Raw genomic sequence first — 13,902 nt, 5'->3', positions numbered from 1 at the left:
GAAGTGATGTTCTGTTCAACAGCTGCACAGAAGCTGTGTCTACATACCCATTCAGGTAACACAGGAACTTGGGCTTAGGACTTACTAGATTGTACAGATGTTGGACACAAACAAGCACAATATCCTCAGAGGGGGAGGGAAGGGGAGGAGGTGCAAATCATTTTATGACCTATAAACAACATAAAGGAGCAAAATCAGAGATAATTTTAGATGAAGATGGAGGAGAAAATGTGCGCAGCTAAACTCCCAGCTTAAAGAGCAGTACATATATTCTGAACTAGAGAATTAAATTTAACATCCTTGCCAAAATTACAGCAAAGAGACTTGGAAACATGTCCCCCGGTGTCAATACCGTTGTGTTTGGCACTGTCCCTCTCACACGACCCGTCAGCTGTTCTGCCCAGGGCTGGAGCTGAGGATGGGGGCACTGTGTCCCACATCCAGCACCTCCTAGAACACGTCAGGCAGTGAAGGATGGGAGGAAAAACCCTAAAGCAACACTAACACTGATGCAGGAATTCATCATGGTGACACTGATGGTACTGAGAGTCCGACATTGTAATGATTGGTTTACAATAAAAATTACTGCAAACGCTGGATCAGAAAAAGGATGGTTCAGTCCATCAAATCACTGTCAGCTGCAAATTAGGTTGCCCATCCCTAGGCAATGGGGAACATAATTAACTTTGTCCATTGCTGGTTTTATTTTTATCTGTTCTGTTAAAGTCAGACTCTTTCCTCACTCACACTGGTACAAAGAGAGAAAAAAAGGGCTTGGTGCAGAAAGGCTCTTTCACTCCTTACACATGCAATAAATGGGGTAGATTAGCCCTGAGTTTCTAAATTTAACCAAAGATTCTTTGAGGGACTGCATTTTGTCAGAGTGAGTTTGCCTTCATGGAAGAAAGCAAAAAGAAATGTACATTTTAGCATATGGAATTCCAGGAGTCTTAGACTGGAACAACCCTTAAACCACAAGTGGCTGATGCTCTAGTTCAGTCCCAGGGTTACACAAGAGGGGCTGGGAGGGGCTGGAAACCTTCTCTTTTTTAATCCTTTCAGTATTGCAGTAACTTTAAAACCTGCTATAATTTGCTGAAGACAGGGTGGAAATACACACACCTAACACCTCCCTTCCTGGGGACTGATCATTTTGACACCACCACTTGCAAAACAAAGTTGTCGCAAAGTGATGTCTTGGCGTTTCTACAAAATGTGATAATGTAAGATGAGGTTATGAAGTTGTGTTGGACTGAAATAACCACCAAAAGACTTTACTGGGGGCGTATGAGCAACTCTGAACCATTACTACCCTCAAAGTGTCAGGAGATTTTGCTTTTATTGCTGGGAACACCTGTGCTACAGACTTGAAGTGGTCTCCATCCCCAATATGACATGCAACTGTCAGACAGTCGAGACTCTCTCTCCATCTCTTTCAAATCCATATTCAGCTGTCTACAAGATCCAAATATTCCTGTTTTTCCTCCCTGAGCACAAGTTTTAAGATTTTGCCCTTCCCTGGATAGCAGAGCTTTCTTAATGCATTTTCCTGACATTGCAGGGCACAGTGAGACTCAGAAAAGGAGAAAATCCACTGACAAAATAAATACAGCTGACTAAGTAGGAAGGAGAACAGTGTCTGTCATCTTAACCTGTCTGTCATCTTAACCTGGAGAATTCGCTGCTCCACTTACTCAGCTCTCCCTTTCTCTCACTCTAACTTTAGGGCAATATAGCAGTTGCCTGTGTACCTGGGAAACCCACTGCTGTGCTGAAGGCTTGTCTGAGCCTGGCTCTGCCTGGAGAAATAGGGCATGCACCAAGCCAAGGGAGAGGAGATGTTTAACTAACCTTCACATTGCACCCAGTACAGAAGAACTACATCTATGAGTAAGTGCTCATAGAATTATGTTCATCAGCAAAGGCCAATAATTCAGAGTGAGGATGAACTGGAGACCTCTGTAAGGTACAACTGGCTGTAAAGAAGTAAGAATTATTTATAACTCACCTACTCCTGTAGGTTTGTGTCCCATTTGTATCACCCTTGCCCTGTTGTGTATGTGCAGGGATGGCAGAGACAACACTATGGCACCGCCTCAGCTTTGCACAACCAGGAGCTGCTGCAACCTGAGGTGCCAAGCAAAGAATAATAATTTAAAAAAAAGTTTGGGAAGATGTGTATAGTAATGATGGATAGTTATGGAGAACTAGTGAAAGATTGTTGTTGTTGGGATGATCGATGATGATGATGATGATGACAACAATGATGATTATGATGATTATGATATGGTAGGTGAAAATCACAAAGAGAAAGTGGTTTGCTTGAAAGGTACCTACTCATGTCTGTGCTAACCCAGTACCCAACTTCCTTCTCCTGGAAATAATAAATAGAAATAATTCTGGCACACCAAAAACCCTCACATGTAGCCTCAATAAATAAAGCATCCTGCACTGGGGTATCACGCGTCTGGGAGCTCTGCGGCTCAGGACGGTGCTGCCGCTGCAGATGGGCTCCGGGTGGGTTTGCTGTGATAAGGATTTCACGTGACATTGTGTTTAGGTTGTCAGCGAAAGTCCTGTGGATTAGTGTCCCCTGAAATCTCGCTAAGCAGCTTGCCCTAAAATGTGCTTTATGTGGATCATTTGGGAAACCGCACAAGACAAAACATTAATTATTACTACAAAAATAGATTTTCTTTTAATAATTATATTCAACATACACTTCTACACTTGGGCTACATTGCTGAGAACTTTACTCATTTTTTTAAAAAGTCTGTAAAGAAATTTAATATGTAACCCTGCTCTAAACTGTAAAATGAAAATCAGAAGCAAAAGCCTTTTACCTTTCTCTTTAATTGAATCCAGCTGGCCTCCTTCTACCCTGCCTTGCAGTCATTTACAGAAATGCAAATGGTTTGAAAAAAACGTTGTCATTTTCATCTGCATTGCACACCAGAAAATCAGACAATGTGTGTGTTTTCATAGGTTTTTTGACTGTTTCACCATTCTGCTGCTTTCCTATTTTAATCCAGTTTAGCGTTACAATATGTTTTAGTCATATATTTAAATTTACCTGGACAATATTGGTGATGTCCCCTTGACAACCAGGAGTGAAGCTGTTTTGCTGCCTGTGTATGTTGGGCGATCACCTGCTGCCCTGTGTCCTGGTAGGACCCATGTTCACCGCATGCCAGGAATAACACAAATATGGCAGCAATGCAGTTCAGCAGTAAAACTGCTCTGGCAAAGAGTTTCAAATGGCCTTGTCTGACTTGTGTATTTAAGCTGGAAAATTGTTAAAGTTTGAGGGACTCTTTAATAGCATTTATGTAAGGCTAGCCCCAAATGGTGTCAGCAGGAATGGATTCTCCCCAAATAACAGTGACTTCAGTGACAAAATGCAAGATTACATTTTCAACAGTGTTGTTTAACAACTTAGTAAAACTATCTTTAAACACTAAAAAAAGCAGGGAAACAAGCAAAAATATTTTGCATTAAAAAGTACATTAAGTCCCTAAGCCTGTGGGTTCCCCTAAGTAGCAGCTGAAAGAAATTCCTGGTTTTGCAGGATGGGATATACCCTTGAAACTAGTTCGGTGATTATTTGGGATATTTGTAGAGCGACATCAAATGTCGGATCTTCCTTTACAGCTTATTTAGAAAAATAATTTAAATAACCTGTTACAATTAGTAACCTTTGGGAGAACTACACTAAGAATTTCCCTGAATGAATTATGCAGTGAGACAGAGTTGTAAGGATGAAGAGGAACAATCACAAGTATATCCCTACACGTTGGTCACCGGTTGGAAGCTTTTCTGTGTATGGTTTTGTTATTTGTACAGAACCTTGCATGGAGGGAATCCTTGGCACTCCCACAGTGTAAATTATTATTATTATTAATCCTTATGTTAGACTATTCTCTCACTCACAGTAACCTCTGTGGGAAAGTGCAGAAGCTTGCTGTGTGGTGCAAACAAGTTGCTTTAAACCTCCTTTCCCCGGTTTTTGTTTTTTTTTTTTTCCTAAAAGGGTTAACACAGTAAAACACAATTAGCCTCACGTTTTCATGGGTCTGCTGTATATTCAGCTTAATATATTAACATCACCTTGGCTGCAGCCTTTGCAATGGCACCGTATCACTTGGGTCCTTCACTGTTTTCCTTGATACCGCTCAGCAAGGAAGAAAGGAGAAATCAGGCGACATCAGCTGGAAATAAGTTAAGAATAAAACAGCTTGATTGCTGCTGGCCACCCAGAGGACAGGTATGACACATATTTATGGGCTTGATTTTAAACCAATACCCCTTCATTTCATTTATGAGTCCATTACATGTTTTATTTTGACAGTACCACAGTGGCGTTCCTGCGGTCTTTTGGCCATAAAATATTCACCGTGGGATGTGTAGCTTATTATTTGGTGTGTAGGCACTGTGCACCCCACAAGCTGATGAACTATGTACAATTTATTCATTGGATTTGAAGCCCAGCTAAATCAACAGCTAAAAGGAAGACTTCCTTGCACATTTGGAACTGCTAATGTTTAATACGATAAAAGTGGTTAGGAAATGCCAAGTATTGTTATGGATTTTATATTACAATGTGGTAGTGTCCTTTTTACACTAATACCTGAGATTTTTATTCTATATTCAGGAATCCTAATTCTCAGAGCTGGTTATAAATCTTCTTGCATTGAGGTTTTTCCTAAAATTCCAGTTTCTGGACGGTGACTACCCGAGAAGCTGATATCTCCAGCTAGCCAGCCAACTGGAGATAGACGGGTGGGACAGGAAGATAGGAGATGAATATAAAAATAAAACCCTAAACACAAGAACCTTAAAAAATCAAAGATACATAAAATCACCCAAGGATGCAGGTATACACATGTGTACACATGGATACCTATATATACTTTCAAGATCAAGATTTTAGCCAATTGCATAAGCTCAGAGTTTGAATATATGATGCTTAGTATATGACTTAACTATGCATATGCTGTTGACCTAGAAACCTTCAAATCTTTCATGTTCATTTTTTAATGTCATTATTTCTATTTGAATCTGGTTCCAAAACTGGTTTTCATTACATTGTCTCACCGTATTTAACGAACATACACAGATATTTGTAAGGGGTTGTAGTATAGGATGACAAAGAATTTGTCCCTCAACATGAACAATCACAGAAATGCAGGGCTGGTTTGGAGGATGCTCAGGGCATCACTTAATCCATCTCTGGGCCACAGGAATTGCCCTCTGACATTTCTGATTTGGAACCTCACCTGCCTTTTTACGGGTGTCCTATGCCAGAGGCTCTGCAACCTCCTCAGCCAGTCTTTGCCATCCTCACCATCAGAAACATCTTCCTATTACTTGATATAAATCTTTCTAGCGATAAGTTAAGACCCATTTCTTATTCTCTCTCTGACACTATGAATAGATAACAAAGTATTCCCTTTATTTTTCAGCATATTTTTGTATAATTCAAAAGTATTATCATGTTCCTCCTACTCTTCCATTTAGAACTCTCTTAATTTACTCTTTCCTCATAGGTCTTACTTTCTAGACCTCTGATCCTTCTCATACATCTACATGTAATGACTGTCTGGATGTAGTGATCAAAAAATAGTGGTTTCTACTGCTGCTTGTAAAAGAAATTCGGTGTTCTATAGAATGTCAAAAAGACTCCACAAAGAACTATCTCGGTATCTGAAAAATGAAAAGCAGCTATTTTCCTCAGCTTTTTCCTCTTCTACAAAATGGTGCGAGACAAAGGAATGGGAAACGACTGCATCTATAGTATAGCCACACCATTGAATTTTCAATATTGATTTCCATTGCCCAAGTCAGCAGGACACTCATCTCCTTCCCTGGGTGGTGGGAAAGATGGAAAGCAGAGCTCCTTCAGAGGTTGGTTTGGAGCTGAGCACTGAGGAAGATGCACTCGGACGCTTTAGCTGATTCAGTCTCTCACCATTTAATACTTTTAGCATAATAAGAATGATATCTTAAGTGCATGCTAATGTGCACTAGAAACTCAAGTATTACAGTATTACATGTTAGAAAAGATCTGAGAGTCAAGACCCAATTCCTTTTTGTCATTTTTAGAGACTTACATTAGTCCACAACTTCCATTACTGGTAACTGAAGTCGAGGTGAGTCAGCTCATCTTGAACTTCATAGCTGAGTCCATTTAGGATGAAAGATAACCTCTTATGCATAACCAGAGGCTACTATAAGACTTGTGTCACCAGTAGCAAAAGAGAGCAAGACTTGCAGGAAGACATCATTCTCACCATCTCTTCCACTGCTGTTGAACTACTTTCTCTATGAGATTAAAATAATCATCCATCTTGCTACCTCCGAGCTGAACAATAAAGTCTATCTCTATGTCCTAACTGTCCCCAAAGAGGAGCTGCAAGGAGCTTAGGAGAGAGGGACAAGAAGTAATTGAGAGTAAATGGAAAATTCTGGCACCACTGGCCTGAATGGAAGTGTCACCATTGACATCACTAAAAGTAGGATCAAAACTGATCTAAAAAGCAATTTAGAATATGAGCTTTTCTTTCCAAATGAGCAGTAAGTGCCTTCCTTCGCGCAGAATTCAGTGCAGTAATAGTGCCTTCTATTCCATTTTAAATTGATTGGCTTTATGGCCCAGGACTGGGGAATTGCCCTGGCGTGATCTCGTCAGGCTCATGTTTCTAATTCTGGCAACTCTAAATCCAGATGCCCTGAAAATCCATCCTGTTGCTTACAGCGCGTGCTGTAGGGTAATCTCCATTTTTGTGTGCCCAGACAAAATAAAGGGACTCGGATGTACATAAGATTAGCCCACCAGGTGAAGCAAACTAGTATTTGCAAAAGAAGAAGGTTAACATGCAGAGTGTGTACGTGTAAAAATAAACCACAGTGATTATTCTGGAACAAGTGGTTTTGAGCTAAGAGAATTCAAACAGTATTTTTGTGTTATCTAAGATTTTTCCTATGGGAGCAATGTAGCAGTTGTCATCAGAAGGTTTGTGTCTGGCCACTGGGGTCTTTGGGTAATGGACGGAGAGGTTTAGAAAACACAGTTCCAGGTCCATGTTCGTCCTTTGTGTGGTCCATGTTCAGCCTCATTTAGGACATCAGAACCTGTACTTGTGCCACCAATTAAAAATACCTCTGTCCACTGAAAAAGAAAAAAAAAAAAAAGCTTAAAAAATATACAATATGTTGGCGTGAGGGCTGTATGGCTGCAGAACTGCTGCTGTGAAGTATAGGAAGAGCTGAAGAAGCCCCTCTCTGCACTGGAGCAGAGCTCAGAACTCCATGGTTTGGATGGGAAGAGATCACCCAAAGGGAATTATTCTACCTTTGATCCACGCATGAAATTCTGGCTGCTGTCAAAGGAAGCTGTGCATGCTTAACCATGCCTGTATATCATTCTAATAAAGGCCAAAGAGAAACTCATATATAAATGGAGTGCAAAGTTTTTTTGACACTGGCTATAATAAATATCGGCACATTTAGAAAATAAATGTGGGCTTACATGCCTGAGGTAGGAAAAAAAGCTGTAACTGTGCCTGATTTACTAGAAGGAGATATTTAAGGCTGTTTGAATCATTAGATTAAAAACTGATCTTGAAATGTCAGGAATTGGTGAGGATAACAGAACTGTCAATTTCATCCATTAAAAACTCCCTTTTATTTTGCCTACTTTCCTATTTTATTTTTAATAACAATCCATTAAAAATACTGCACTCATGATTTGCTGGTATTTGCTGTTCTATTTTAATACTATCCATTAGTTCTTTCCTCCTTTCTTTTTAATATTTACACATATCATCAAATACTGGGCAAAATTTCTCTGCTGAAAAAATCCCATGAGTAAAAACCAATTACATATAGCTTGTTACTGAGGGCATGGCTGGAGTTCTGTACAGCTTCAGTGTCCTATTGAGCTTAAAGCAACCACAGACTTTTACATGAGGAGTAGTCTATGATATTATCATATAATTTGGTGCATTGTTATTTCTTAACTTCACCTGAAAATCATGCATCAGTTATAGCGGATATAACTGCCCTGGGAAAAATCAACAACTATTCTATAGGATAATATATAATTGATCATGATGTGACTAACAGCAAAAATTGTGGCCAGGAGCATCACTTTAACATAAGAAGGTCTCCAGCCTGAAAGACTCCAGCTGGAACAGCCCAGTTTAAAATTCTTACATTTCCTCCATTTTATGTGTATTCACCAATGCTTATGCAGTTCATCTAATCTGTGCCTGTACTTACATACTGTGTGTCAAACACCAGGACTGTAAGGCGAAAAGGATACCAGCCTTCACCTGAGCAACCAGGAACAAGCTGAAGGTACCTTAGGGCCTCCCGCAGTTCCCCTTGAAGTCAAAAGAAGGACCAAGCCTTGGCCTGAGTTGTCACAGCCCAAATGTCACCGAATCGTTGATGCAATAGCAAGAGAGGCTGTGATCCCTGAAACACTATTGGAACAATAGGACACAAATTTTAACAGAAATATTTTCTTACAAAGAGGGATTATAGGGAAATTCTACAAGTCTTATTAGGAACAGCTGAGGCACCTGGGGGGTTCAGCCTGGAGAACAGGAGCTGAGGGGAGACCTTCTGATCTCTGAGGTGCCTGAAAGGAGCTTGGAGCCAAGGGGGTTCAGGCTCTGCTCCCAAGAAACAAGTGATAGGACAAGAGGAAACGGCCTCAAGTTGCACCAGGGAAGGTTTAGATTGGATATTGGGAACAATTTCTTCCTATAAAGGCTGTCGGGCATTGGAACAGGCTGCCCAGGGCAGCGGTGGAGTCACCATCCCTGGAGGGTTGAACAGATGAGGTTCTCAAAGACATGGTTTGGTTAGTGTTAGGTTACTGGTTGGACTCTATGATCTTAAAAATCTTTTCTAATCAAAATGATCCTATGATAATTTTGTTTCCCTGACTGTTTGATAGATGAACTAAGTAACAAAAAGGGAAAAAGAAAAGCCTCATAAATTTCACTGACTGCTATGCAGAGAAGATTCTCTATTCTGATTTTCCATCAACTTTTTCAAAGGCGCTAAAATTTCTCAGTTTGAACAATTTATGATACACAAAACAAGGAATATTTGAAAGGTTCTTAAATTAAAAAAAAAAAAAAAAAGGAAGATGGAAGGAAACCTCAATTTTAAATATATTTATCTGAGCACACCAGACAAAAGGAAATCTCATGGGGACACAAAAGGGGTCACCAGAGCAGTGAAGGAATTTTAAGGCCTTGCTTTGCGAGGCTCCACTTTAAATCCAGCCTGGGCAGACTAAGAGTGTTACCAGACATCTGCCTCTTGCAGCCTTTGCATCTACAAATGTTTCTGCCCAGGACCACTCTCTCCATGCTGGAGTTCCAGCACTGTATTTTCCACAGCCCAACACTCTGGCCTTTCCTTCCAATTCAAGGATTTCCACATTATACCAACAAGACTCGCAAAGGCTGGATGCCCTGTGGGAAGCCTTCTCCGAGCCATGGGTCTGCCCTGCACCCCAGCGAGGTCACAGGAGCATCCGTCCTCAGAGCACCCGGCTGGCAGCTCTCCCAAGCAAGTGCATGTGGGTTTTGCATCACGGATTAATCAGCATCGCAGCCTGCTCGTGCCTCTCTGCTCCCCCTCCACGCTTGGGTTCCCACATGGTCACCTGCCCTGATAAGTGGCAGCTGGAGGTGTCCCCCCTCCTTGCCGCTGGCACCAGTGAGCTGCGTGGGAGCGCATGGCAGGAGCAGGCTTTGCTGGGGCTTTTAGGCAGAAATGCAGCTGGAGTCCAAGCCCTGGCTGTAGCTAAAACATTTCAACACTCAGATCCAGAACCTCTAAACTACTCCCTAGCTTTAACAAAATACAGAGAGCCAGGAAGCAGTTCCCATCTATAATAATTACAAGAGAGTTTCCCTCGCCCTTGCACTATTTATTGCTTTTGCCCTTACCATAGATTGCTTGAGACAGAAGAGAGACTATTAAATATCAGAATATTTCTTTCTGGACAGGCAGGGCGAGCTTTGGTGGAAAACTCCCTCTTTCTCCCAACCATTGTCACTTCTATTAGAAAAGGAAGGGACTGGTTTACACTGCAGATTGAATTAACCATTTAATGACTGCGTTGCAATGACTACAGTGGGGAGAATGGTCGCCTCCAGTGGAAATGAAATGCTGCAATGAAACTTTCGGAAATAATTGTTCAAGTATCCTTTTCTAATTTTTCACAAAAGTTATCCGTGGCTTCTCTTTCCGTTATTTCCACAAGGTTGACAGGGGGAAAAACAGTGCATTTAGTAATTACAACTGAGGTTAGAAAGAGGCAGCTAGAAGGGCATCTGCCATCCCCCCACTCAGGTGACCTGCATCATCACTGACTACAGCTCCAGGACAGGGTTTTGCAAGGAAACAGCTCACTTGCAAATAATAATAATTATTAATAACCAAGTGATGCTCTAATCTTGGTTACATCCATCCACCCTACCCTTAGCCAGAGCTCCTGCCAATCACACTGACACTGATCCTGTTCTCAGCAGGTTGTGTCAACAAAATGAGGAAAGACGGAAAGGCCGTGAGCTGCTTTGGCTGGAGGGAGATGATGGGAAATGGCCCACGGTGATTTCTGTCTCCTGGCTGTAGGGACAAGGGGACACAAATCTTTCAATCCAGCCAAACCCAGGGAAAGCCACCTCCCTGGTGAGCTAAGATCTCCTGCTCACCCCCTTGCGAAACTGTAGGATGCATAAAGGCTGTCAGCAGGAGGTGAGGGGAGATATCCCTCCTCCAACCCGAGGGCATCCCCTGTGTGACAGCTGAGCAGGAGCTGAAGGCACGGCCGTGCGGGGGGACACAGCATCCAGGGCTGGGCCGTGTCCCCAGGGCCGGGACCAAGCGGGGTGTCCCTGCGAGCGGGGGAGCCGGCGGGGCCGCTGCCATCCCCGAGGAGCCCTGCAGCGCTGGCTGATCTGCATTCAGGGGCCATCCCCTCCCAACCCGCCCCCCCAAGACCACCGCCCTCCCTCCTCTCTTCCCCAGCCCATCTGCAAAACTTGAAGAAGACCTGAAAAAGGATGACGAGCGTGATTCGGCGGCATTTCGGGAAGTTACCGGTCGGGGGAAGCGGCGGTGCAAGGTCAGGGCAGGATGGCTGCCGGTCTCCCCCGGTACATCTGTCACCCCACCCTGGTACATCGGCCCTGCCCGCCTGGAGCGCAGCGCCCGCTGCTGCCGCTCGGCCCAGCGTCGGGATGGGGGGTCGGGGGGGACAGCTCGCCCCCTATGAAACACAGCGGTGTGCAAGGAGAGGGGAAGGTGCATAGATGGTTTCTCGGAGTTGCTGCTAAGCCGCTGGGAGAGGTTGTCACAAGAACGAACTGTTGTGATTTCCCCTTTCGCCCTTTTTCTCCGCCCTCCATCCCCTTTTTTTTTGAAGGGGGATGTCAGGTGCATGTTGCCTCCTGGTACCCCATGTTGCTCCCGCGTCAGAAAATGAATGATGCAGCAATTTAATTAGGAGGGAGCGGTGCGTCCATATTGCACTGGTGAAGGAGAGCTCCAGAGGCTGAGAAAGATGGTACATGTCCGCGGGCGCGGAGGCAGCGCCCCTGCCCGCGGAAAGGGCTGTCGGGGCGGCCGGAGGCTGCGGGGCCCCCCGGGTTATCCCTCCGGCACCTGCAGCGTTGCCTGTCAACTTTTTGCGACCGAGCCGCGGTTCCAGTTAAGTCTCCTCCCGGCCGACTTATCCCGGGCATATGGGAAGGGGAGTTTGGGTTGAGAGCGAGAAACGGGACTGGGTAGCGGGGCGGGGCGGTGGGTACTGCGGGACGCCCCGGGGGGTTACGCCGCTCCCGCGGGTCGCGCAGCGTCTCGACCCCGCTGTGCGTGGAGATACGCGCGTATGTGTGCCCGGGGATGGGGGCGTGTGCCTGGGGTTGTGTGCGCGCGGCTGCGGACGGTGGGGATGCAAGAAGTACCGCGGGGAGCACCTTCCGGCGCTGCCCGCGGCTCTTCCTTCCCAGCGGAGATGCGACCTGGGGGAGGCAGAGACCGCCGTCCCCCCCTCCCCGACCCTCCACTCCCCCCGTCGCATCTCCGTCGCCAACTTTCAGCCATGGGTGAACCCGCGCAAGTCTCCCGCTGCACCTCCTTCCGCGGATCCGCCGCACCCGCGGGCCACTTCGCCCCCCGTCTCCCCGCGCAGCCCCATTACCTGTCCGCAGCTCCCGGGCCGGGCAGACACCGACCGGCGGCGCTGCCCTCCGCGGGCGCGGCCCTCCGCCTCCGCGCATACTCCGCGCTGGCAGCCGCGCAGGGTAAAAGGATGCGAGAAGTAGTGGGTCTCTCCCACGAGGTTTTTGGCTTTGCCTCCGCGGCGGGTGGGAGACTGCTGAATCCTGGAGAGGCTGCGAGGCTGGAGCGGCGGCATCGGGACAGGAGGGAAAAAGGAGAGACGGAGAGGGGAGGACGAGAGGAGGAGGCGCTGGCGGCGCAGGGGTGCGCGGCGGGGGGAGCCGGGGCGGCCGGGGCCGGGACACCGCTGCCCCTCCCCGGGGCCAGCCGGGCTGTTCTCTCCGCCGTAGCCTCGGCAGCTCGGATGGCGCTTGCAGTCAGAGCATCTTTGATTTCCTCCAGAGTTGGGCTTTTTTTTGCCTTGTTTTTTGGTTTTTTGGTGTTTTTTTTTTTTTTTTTTTTTTTTTTTTTTTTTTTTTTTTAGAAAGGGGGAGTGTGCAAATTGTGACCCATCCCGGCGGCTTTTTCCTCTCTGATTCTTCTTGGGTTTTTTCCTCCCCCAGCTCATTTCCCACTTCCCTTCCCCTCTGCCAACCAGCCCCCTCCTTCCCTCTTACAAAAAAAAAAAAAAAAAAAAGGCAGGGAAAAAAAATGTATAGTCAGGGCTTCCCAAATGCGCGCCCCCGACCTGGTGCCAAGCGCGCCCCCTTCATTTGTTCCCCTTCTTGAAGCTCATTTTCATGACGTGGAAAAGCCTGATCCAGGGCAACAACAACACCACACACACACACACACACACGCACACGCACACACACGCACACACACACACGGAGAAGCAGAGAAGCCCGAGATCCTCCGCCGCGCCCCAGCCCTCCCGCTCCGCGCTGCCGGTGCCCGGAGAAGGCGGCGGCGGCGGCGGCGCTGGATCCTGCAGCAGCCCCTCTCCTCCCTCCTCCATTGAGTGTGCCAAACAGCAGCTCTGCATCCTAAAGAAGATCATTGAGGGGCTCATTGCATTCCCAGCACGTCTCAGGCTTGCTTCTTTTTTTTTTTCCTTTTTTTTTTTTTTCCTTTTGCCTCAGCTTCAGCAGGAGTAGAGAGAGAGGGAGAGAGAGACACGGAGAGGGAGAGACAGAGAGAAACCAGCAACCTTTAAACTCGAGCTTTTTTCCCCATTCCCTTCTTTTTCTTTTTTGTAACAATGTGCTAAAATCTGTCCTGCAAACCGGTAAGTACAACCTTTCTGGATCCTTTTGTTTCCGCCTAGGGTCAAAGACACCCCCTCTTCCAAAAAGAAGGTATAATAATCCTCTTTATTTATTTTTTTATTTTTTATTACAGCCCTTGCAGAAGAGAAAGAACTTAAGTGGCTAATATTTTGCAAAGGAGACAGAGAGACTGATACTGCAATATAGCTCGCATCTCTCTCCCTTCTTCCCAATTAGATGCTGGTTTTAATTGCAGAGGGTATTTCTCTTTTCATGCTTTCAACCATCTCCTCTTTCCCACAGGGGAGGGTTTCATTTGCAAGTTCATCCTAAGGATTTCTGTTCCTCTGGCATTTCTCTCCCCTAAATGCATCTGTCTGCTCTTAAGTTTGTGGATGGGGGGCAAAATTTTCTAGTTCTTACACGGGGAAGGCAAAAAGGACCT

At 45.4% G+C, this 13,902-nt stretch overlaps 1 long non-coding RNA gene across 19 annotated transcripts in view; it reads right to left on the bottom strand.

The window, feature by feature from the left end:
* The window catches only part of LOC110355035 (uncharacterized), a 62,877-nt gene extending 50,441 nt beyond the window's left edge, over positions 1-12,436 (bottom strand). For 17 of the 19 annotated variants that reach the window (XR_010474588.1, XR_010474597.1, XR_010474582.1 and 14 more), the window contains exons 1-3: positions 12,230-12,436; positions 4,108-4,208; positions 2,009-2,127 (exon numbers count right to left, since the gene is read on the bottom strand). This is a non-coding gene — a long non-coding RNA (uncharacterized LOC110355035). Of the gene's footprint in view, positions 1-2,008; positions 2,128-4,107; positions 4,209-11,080; positions 11,349-12,229 lie in introns of those variants that run through there. The other 2 variants (XR_010474599.1, XR_010474600.1) reach the window with 2 other exon arrangements.
* Positions 12,437-13,902: the final 1,466 nt, after the last annotated feature.

Source organism: Columba livia, chromosome 9 (genome assembly GCF_036013475.1).
Source record: "Columba livia isolate bColLiv1 breed racing homer chromosome 9, bColLiv1.pat.W.v2, whole genome shotgun sequence".
Taxonomy (NCBI): domain Eukaryota; kingdom Metazoa; phylum Chordata; class Aves; order Columbiformes; family Columbidae; genus Columba; species Columba livia.
The sequence above is the reverse complement of the archived record's forward strand: the minus strand, read 5'-3'. Positions and strand labels throughout refer to the sequence as shown.